This window comes from Acanthisitta chloris, unplaced genomic scaffold (genome assembly GCF_000695815.1).
Source record: "Acanthisitta chloris isolate BGI_N310 unplaced genomic scaffold, ASM69581v1 scaffold4899, whole genome shotgun sequence".
NCBI classification, from domain to species: Eukaryota; Metazoa; Chordata; class Aves; order Passeriformes; family Acanthisittidae; genus Acanthisitta; species Acanthisitta chloris.
The window spans coordinates 56520-66014 of NW_008692966.1; the positions used below are offsets into that span (position 1 = coordinate 56520).

Sequence of the window (9495 nt, forward strand, 5' to 3'; positions counted from 1 at the left end):
GCAAGCCAGATGACTGTTTGCCATTCTTTTCCCTAATATCCCACCAGTACCTACAATTGTTACATTAGGGATGTTGAGGATGTGCATATTTCATTTGGTGTCTATGGCTTTGTCTGTGAATTTGCCAAGTTCCTTGCTGAATGTACTGGTCCTATCTTTCTCCACAACCTTGTGCCAACAAATTCCAGATGTTCACTGTGCTCTGTGCACAGCAGGGCTGTCCTTTATTGTTTTTAAACTGATCTGCTAATGTCACCAAGTCTTCTCTATGCTTAGTATAGCAGGATTTGTGGAAAATCTGTTCTGCATTCACCATATTCACTGCCTTTGCAGTTTTGTAAGCATCACTCGTATCCTCCCAGCCATGTTCTCTTTAAACTGAAGCGTCCCAGCCTTTCTAGTGTCTCCTTATAAAGCAGCTGCTTTATCAGGAATGGGTAAGTTACTTACCCTACTCTGTGCCTTCTCTCACTCTGCTGTGATCTTCAGATGTGGAGAGTAGGTTGTGTATGGTGTTCAGGATGCAGGTGTGCCACAGCTGTATATGCTGGCATAGGACTGGCTGCCTTGTCCTTGGTTCCCTTATCAGTGATGCCCAGTATTGGTTTTGGGTTTGGTTATTTTCAGATGCTGCAATTTGAGCCATATTCAATCTAAAACTTTTTAAAATGTATTTTTGCAGTTAATGTCTGTGTCCTCGCTATTTATTTTTTTAATTTAGAAATTGTCAGTGAAATTTTGTCTGCCTTCAAGTTGGCTGTAAAATTCCCAAGGACCCCACTGCAAGACCAGAATTTCATGTTAGACTTGTGGTAAAATTTATCCTACAAGGGACAGTCTTTTGACAGTGTTTCATTACAAGCTGGATGCTGTCAGTGCTCACGCAGGGCTGCACCAGGATGTGCCATGATTTACAAGCCATGATTTACAAGCTGCCCTTGACATCTTGCGGGCACACGTCAGAGGATGCTTTGTGGTGGGACATGTGCATAACACACACAGAGATCCCAATATGAGGTTCCACAACAGCCAAGGATGGATCATGTCAACACCCAGGCTGGCAATTTACACAGATGAGAGGGGCAATCAGATGTTTCTTTAAGGGAATTCTTTAAGGATCATTAGCATTTCTATAATGGCTTTTAACAATTTTCTACTTAAAATTATGAATAGGAGCATTAAATCAAAAGATGAATAATTACAATGCCTTAATGGTCACTAGCAGATGATCAGAGCTGGCTGTGAGCGTGTTCTTAACCACTCCCAATAGTAAGGCAAATGTGTTAAGCCACCATTTTATCTTGCCCTTGGGTGGCATGAGTCCATACACAATAAATTACAGCAACTCAGCTGCTGAGCAGTGCTGCGTTAAGACAGTTGAAATTAAATGTCTTTGAACATGTGGTGTACTCCTAGGGAATCTCCTGTTGCCTGGCTTTCCCAGTGTATCAGTTATACTGGTTTGACGTGACCCAGTTGTGTGATGCTACAAAGTTTAACTGCTTCATATGTAGTTTCCTAAATAGCTAGTATCCCTGCTACTGTTTTCTGGCTGGATTAATGATTTGTAAACCAGCAGCTGGGATGGAGAAGGAGGCTCTCTGTAGGAATGAACAGAGTGAGAAAAGTGGATTATGGGGTAGAGAAACCATGAGGAAAAAAGGATAGAAGGAAGGGAGAAGTTGAATTAGGATTATTTTTTTCCCCTAAGGTTGGCAGAGGGTGATTCACTAGTTGAGGGTAAGGAAGTTGTGTGATGGATACTTTAAAAAAAAGTTTTCTGTAAACAGTAGTAAAGAAAAACCATTTTTAAAACAGCCTGCATACTCCTTTCTCAGCGTAATACTTTAAATTACAGCATGCAGGTGGCTTTGTAGATAAGCAATCTCCTTGTGGATTAGGCTTCAAGCTGCTTAGAAATATGCTTTTAATGCTACCCTGAAGTTGTAGAGTGCTGTGAAAGGTTTACAAGATATCTGTTGTAAATTACAAATACTAAGGGCAGACTTTCTGTTCACACAGAAATTACAGTTAATTTGAATTTTAATGGCACAGTTCTTGTGAAGGCACTTCTGAGGAGGTTAATATCAAGCATGTAAAGACGATTCCTCTTGCTTCAGCTCATAGTCCCGGTCTACTCGGGTGCCTGAAATTTCATACATTTTTTCTTCTAGAAGTTATGAAATAAGCACTTGTGTTAACCCTCCTTATTCTTTAGTCAGGTTCAGATATTTTATTTTGGACAGATATCTGTAATGTTGCAAGAGAATGATTCTTTGATTAGTGGAGAAGAAGTAGGAATTGGCTTAATCTGATCCTGAATAAGGACCACTGTGAAAGGTGGTCTAATACCCCTGTAAGAAACTAGAATTGTTTGATATGTAGTGAGCAAAAGGTCTGGATTTTTGGTGCAGTAGAAATTTGCTCAAAACTGAGCAAATGCTGTGTCTCTTTCATTGAGCTGTTTGTACAACAATGGTAAGTCCATAGTTTTCTTTAAGCTAGAAACAGCATCTCTTCCATTGCTTGCACTTTATAACTATTCTTTATTTTTATTTTACTCCTTTGACTTTTAGTCAGTTTGGCAAAACCAGCAGAGAAAAATTTTCAATGTTTATGGGTGTCAAAAAAGAATATCTTTGTAATCAAAAATTTTCAGGGCAGGGAAACATGATAGACTTTATTTTGCACAAGATTTCTGGGTTCCATAGCTTATTTTTTGGCTGAAATGTTGCATCCTTAAATATAACCTCTGTTTTTGGCAGAACATCTTATAACTCAGGAGGTACAACTACAGAGTTCTATTTCCTGAAAAGCATTTTCAGAGAAAAATGGTTCTCTAAGTGGTTTTGTGCTTTTTACTGGTGAACAATTACTCACATCAAATGCCCAGACCATTCCAGTGCTATCAGGCTTGAGCCTCTCCTTCCTTAAGTGGTTCTTGTATTCTAAATATTATCTTACAGGATGAAATACTGTAGCCTCCTTTTGCTGTGCACATTAATTATTCCAGAAGGAAAGATATTACTCCTGAAGGAGTTCCTTAGAAAAATAGTTTACCACATGATTTTCTATTTTTGCATTAAAATAAAAGCAGTGTTTATTTTATCATGTATCTGTGTTCTTAATTGAGTTTTTCTTGTTATTTTGGAGCACAAGCTATATATATGCACATACAATAGTTTGATTTAGTGGCATTCAGATTTTGAAATTATTTTAGAATGGCAACTTGACAGCAATTGAATGTTTGCTCTAGAACTTCAATTTGAGAAACATTAAAAAGTAGAAATTGTTTTGGATTGCATCCACAGAACAGTGTAAGTACTCAAGGTAACTTTCAGCATGGGAATATAAACTCTGAGAATTGAGACAAATAGGCCTGTACTGAAGTCCTGTGCTTTGTCCAGACTGATTTTGCTGTTGAATTATATTATCCAAAACCAACTGTGTCTTTATGAAGAAACAGCTGTGGTATAGATGTATCATTAGTTTAACTTAATGCTTCTCATGGATTTTTGTTCAGATAAATTGCTGAAGGGAAATTATGATACAGTATCCTCAATTGAGAGTTCATCTTGTGACCTGCAGACCAAGTTTGGCATACCCAGCAAGTTCATCTGGCCCTGCCAGTCTTTCTGCATGACCTTGCAGCACCTTTTCCATCACATGACCAGAAATATTTCTCTCTTGTGACTAAAATGCACATATCACCTAGAAGAGGATGGACAGATCTCTGGTCTTGTGTGAACAGTGAAATGTGTGGGTTGGATCAGATGGCAGACTGCTGACATGTCTCATTACAGGACTTAATCAGAAGCATATGACATTTTGGGGAGTGCCTGCACAGTGCTCATGTGGCAAACCCAGGGTGTTTATGTGGCCAAATAGGCCCTTTACACATGACAAAAATAAGGGGCAGTCTGTTACCAAGGCCAGGCACAAACTCTTCACAAGATGATGAGTCCTCTGCATGAGTTGTGTGGCTTGGACACTTGGAGGAGGAAGAGGAATGTGTTGTTCAGGGCTGACTCGGAAGCGAAGGGGTCCCACCCGCTGTGGCCAGACAATTGGCTCCCCTCCTCATAGGGCTCTTCAGCAGCTTTTGCCTTGGTTGTGGAGCTTGTTGGGACCTCCTCTGGTGATGCAACTGCTGGGATGATCAGTTTTCTTCTTCTGTAAAGCTGTCAAATTAAAAAAGAAAAGCCAAAATTGTTCACAGCAGGAAGCAGAGCACTGTATCTAAAATTGTAACTGGCAATTTCTCCAGAAAAATCTTGTCACAAAATAACCGGTCTCCGTCTGTGTGTTTGAGGCCTTGAAGACTGATGGACAGGACACTATTTATCACTGTTTTCAGTCGAAGCAGTTTGTTGTGAGTGGAGCAGGTTTACAATTCTCTGACCTAGCTGTCAAGCGGAAGTTCTTTCCTCTGGTGATGATGTGAAGTCACATGGATCGACTTTTGTTTTACAGCCATGTAATCCCAGTGATGCAAAGGTATTTTGGCTACAATGTCTCTTCATACATCTTATCCCGTGACACATCATTATCATGAGTGGTAGGACACCAGCTGCTTATCTAGCCTTACATACAGCAATACTGTGAACCTGATTTCAGACAAGTGAGAAGATAAATGTCTTAGCTTCTGAGGTACCAAGACCTGAGTTTCTCCTACTTGCTTTGAGATCTCCTTTATCTTCCAGGACTCTGTTTAATGATACAATCACTCCTTATTCCAGTTCTTTCCAGGTCCTCTATGAACTTTCATTTACTTTTGTTTAATACAAAGCTCTAAATCCTAAGTATGGTTTTATCAGTTCTTTGGGTCATTCCCTGAATTCTTACATGTAATAGCAGCAATTTTTCAGCTCACTACCTTTCTAAAGCTGTTGGCTAACTGAGTTTAGTTTAAAATTACCTGCCTTAACTTCAGCCTGGCTTTATTTCTGATCTCATCTTCAATCCTGTAATCTTGAACAGAAATTGTCAGCTCTAATAGCTACCATAGCTTTGATATATGAAAGGGTTTTCTCTTTTTCCAGGGGGAGGTGTTTTTATTTTCAGATATTACATCCATCAAATTGAAGACACGGGAACTTCTGTGCCATCTTTTTCCCTTGACTAGCACTGCGTGATGTGCTGATTTTTGTCTCCTGCTCCATCTGTTTTGTGGTTTGTGCCCAAATATTTAAGATGTATTTTTAAAAAAAGTCAGGTATGCCCTTCTACTTTTTCTGCAAATATTCAGTCTGGAATTTAGCCATCCTGGTATCAGCCTTCAGCATTCCAATGCTCCAGTGTTTTGCTGTAGGGCAGAAGAGCACATTGCCAAAGGCTTCTGGAATGAGTCAGGCCTTGTATTCTGCCTTCTGTTCAAATCAGTTGGTTTGGATTTGAAACTTATCCAGAACCAGTTAATTATTTGTCAGCCAGCTTTTTTTGTTTGTTTGTTTTCATGGAACTTGCAGTTTATCTTAATCAGCCTGGAGAAAAAAATCAGATTTTTTTGACTTTGGTCAAAAAAATTAAACTGAAATGAATGTGTTCATATGTGGCACAGCTGCTTTTCCAGTGTAAGTGTATATTTTTTTAAATGAAAGTTACATAGTTTCCATTACCTCATACCCGAAGAAAGTATTTTCTGGTAGCCTATTTATCACTTCAATGGACAAGTACCTAAAATCCTGTGTGGATTTTAAACCATTCTCAGCTCACATTGATGTGGTTTGGTTTGTCTAATGAGTTTTAAACTCATTAATCAGAATAACAGTGCTTCTTGATTCCCATTTTCAACGATGTAGGCTTCAACTTTGTACTAATAATTTTGAAATATTTGTCTTAGGGTTTTATAGTGGGAAAGAATTGCAAGCATATGTCTCCCTCAATCTGCTAAGACTGCCCAAATAAATTTCTAAACAGCACTGAATGGGCTCATGTGCATACACAGAATTCCTAGATGTATAAGTGACCAAAAATAGAAGTATAGGATTTTTAGACAGCTTTGTTTCTACTGCATAAAATATTTCCAGTCTTCTTGGAGGTTTTGAAGGCAAGGCTCATCAATTTTATGTTCTTTCCAATTTAGAGACCCCAGAGGTTCAAGCAAGAGCTGTTAGGAGTGTTAATTTTGGAGCGTATTGTCAGATATCACATGTTTCAGTGAGTGATATTTGCAGCCATAGACAGACTTGCACTGTAGACAACTTCAATAGTTACAGTCTTAGCTTTCTGTGTACAATAAGAACTTACTGTCCAGATATAACAGAAAGGTTAAATTGTGTCTGCAGAATCCAACATGGCCCAGGGTTATGCTTACAGAAGTATGTCACTGTATAGGAATGTAGAAATCTGCACTACTTCTTTAGGATAAACTCACCATTATGTGAAACATGAGTGTCCATGTCCCCTGCCTGTTGTTGCTCTTCTTAGTTTTCAGCTGAGGAATCCTAGTCACAGTCTGGGACCCTGTTGTGTAAGGTGGTGTGTGTGCACATACACAGACACCCCTAGATCAGTCCCATCCTTATAGATTTTAAATTTGAACAATGAAAATGCAGTCCAAGTTAGCAGTTGGGAGTGCAGAGAAACAGAGACGATGTTGCTCAGAGTGGGCAGTAATACCTATGTTCTGGTAGCTTATCACTTGTCAAGTTTTTGGAGATGATCTAGGAAAGTAATGTTTTGTTTTCCATGGATAATGGGAAGATAAGCCCGGTCGGTATCTCTTCCTAGAATTAGTCTCCAACCAATGTAGCACAAGGCTCATTAATTCACGGTTTTTTGGTTGTTAGTGTTCACTGAAAACAAGTATCCATGGTAATACAGCATTCAGCTTATGCTTGACCTTGTAGAGAACAAGTTCTTACTATTTTGTTATACATTTGGGAGTGATGGGGATTTTAAATGTTCAGAAATAGGAAGATAGTATTTCTTTCACTTTGCCGTGTGGAATGGCTGTCAACATGTCCTGCAAATTGCCTGATATGTGAGCAATAGCCCAGATGCATGATGAAGCTGGGATGTGGAGCTAAGGAGAAAGACCAAAGAAAGATTAATTGAATTGCAGGGGGGTTGGACTAGGTGACTTTTAAAGGTCCATTCCAACCCAAACTGGTTTATGACTCTATGAATAATGGTGAAATCATGAGAGAGTGAAAAATCAGGTATGTGTGCTTTGTGAAGAACAGCTGGAGTTTGTCACCATATTTAAAAAGGCAGCCACTATGCCAACACTTTCCTTCAATGATGCTAACACTGCAGCAATCTGCAGAGTCATTGAGTTGAAAGGAATGTTCTGAAATAAAAGAAAAATAACAAGAATTTCTGCTTATTACAAATGCCTCTCTCTTCAGAGCACTTTTTATCTCTGGAGTAGGACTTACGATTTGTTTGAGCATATCTTTGAAAGATAAGTGTGCTACATGCATTTTTTTTTTTAGGGAACAAAGTAAAAAGGATAAATAAAGTGGGGCAGAAAACTACTATCACCACTTTTAAAAAATACATTTACCTTCCCACCTCTAGCAGTGGCAAGGAGCTCATGAGTTCAAAGACACCTTCATCTTCCTTTTTAGTGAACTGGTTTGGAATTAGGCAATTCTGTGGTTAGGATGGAACACCCCCACCCCCATCACCTGGGTCTGTTGTAACTCATCACTTTCATCCTTAACCCTGTAAGTCTGATTCACTTGTTTTAAAAATGACTACGTGAGTGTCTGCAGCAAAATAAAAACTATGTATGCAATCACTACATGTCACCTCAACCAAATGAGGTAAACTAGGAAGTCAAACTCCCTGTCTAGTATGACAGATAATACCAGCTTTCAAGACTAAAGCCTGTCATTCTTGTTTTCCCACTGAGAAGAATCATTGTCCAATTATCAACTATATTGTTTTTTTCATCTTTTTAATTTAAAGCTACCAGGCATCATTAGTGGGGGAGGAAAATGACAAAATGGAGCACAGGGTATATCACACTGATATCAGAGAAGTGACACTTTTGTTCATTCTCAGCTTTTGTACAACATTATGTAACATTTTTTTCTGGAAAATCCTGCTCTCTAGGCACATAGCAAGTATTGATGCCTGTCCTACCTGCTTACCTGGCTGCCTGACATCTAAGCTTTGAGGGGGCAATGACAGTTTGAAACTGGAGCATAGGCTAGACAAATGCAGAAGATGTGTGTTATATGCAGAAGGGTTCCTGATACATTAGTATGGGGATTCAGCCAGGTACAGTTTTTCATCAGAAAGAGAGCAGAACGATCTTTCAAGCAGGGTACTGATATATTTCGATACCAGGAATATTACTGGGCTCTTCATAGTATTTTGCTTTCATAAAGAAAAGCAGGACAAAGGGGCAGTCATGCATTAGAAGCTGCTGAGTAGATCTGTACACAGTTGTACTGCCCTGGAAATGCAGTGCATGCTTGGATAGGCTGTGATTCAGCCACGTTCAGAACATTTTGGCTTCAGTTAATTTTCTTCAGTGTTTGGAAGAATATTAATTTCTCATGTGGGGAAGGTTAACCTAAAATGTATGTGGCACCAAAACTGGGAACAATTGGAATGAAAAGTGGGATTGAATGGTAAAGTCCAAGTTGTCAAATAAATGGTGCTGGATTCTTTCAATAATGCCATCTAACTCTCTCTTTTGTTTGTAATGACTGTTTTGGGTAGGATTATTTGATACAACTTAGATGCTTCTATCTTTTGTCTTTGTGATGTTTAGTAGTACGATGAGGGGAAGGTGAATCTTGGAATTAAAATGTCACTTTTTGTGACACTGCATTTAGAGTAATGAGAATTTCAGAGTTAAAGTTCCAGAGTTATATTCCAAAATCTCATGTTGCAATGGCTTGGATGTTTGTGACTCAAAAGAAAATTAGTTTTTTACTCAGGTATTCATTGCACCTGAAAGAAATGTAGTATTTCTTAACATGAGTCAGCTTTGTAAAGAAATCATGCATATCCCTGGGCAAAGTAAGACTAATTAACCTGCTTTATCCTGTGAAAATATTTATCCTGTACTAATTGTTAAGTTTTTAAAGCACAAGATACAGTGCAGAAGATGCCTTGTTTGTACTAGCCTAAAGTTTCACAGATCCTACAAGCCTAATTTCTCAAAACCTGCCCTTCCTGCTCTGGCGTCAGGATCTGGTGAGCTCACATTCAGCTGATCAGATAGAAGTCTTGTGGAGGCATGAAGCACATTAATAACTGAAATAGCTGTGGATTTGATCCACCAAGTTTCTGTGTCCTTCACAGCCAAAATTTGTGTTTTTTACAGCTAGGACTTGTAAGTATGTCTTAGGATCCCTAATTTGTAGCTGAGGACTTTATAGATGAAGCTAATCTTGATAAGTGTTCCTTAAGCTGCATATTCTTTCTCATATTATTTCCAGCCAATTTTAGCTGGGTAGGTCACCCAAAGAGAGTTTCTCATCTTGGTTATGCCCAGAGCATGCTGGCAAGTGTGTCAGTTGTCTCTTCTTT

General features: G+C 38.9%; 1 protein-coding gene across 1 annotated transcript in view; it reads left to right on the forward strand.

Annotated features, from left to right (window-relative positions):
• PCNXL2 (pecanex-like 2 (Drosophila)) overlaps positions 1–9495 on the forward strand; it is a gene marked incomplete at its 5' end in the record, with an annotated part of 148871 nt that overhangs the window by 49588 nt on the left and 89788 nt on the right. The window lies entirely within an intron of this gene.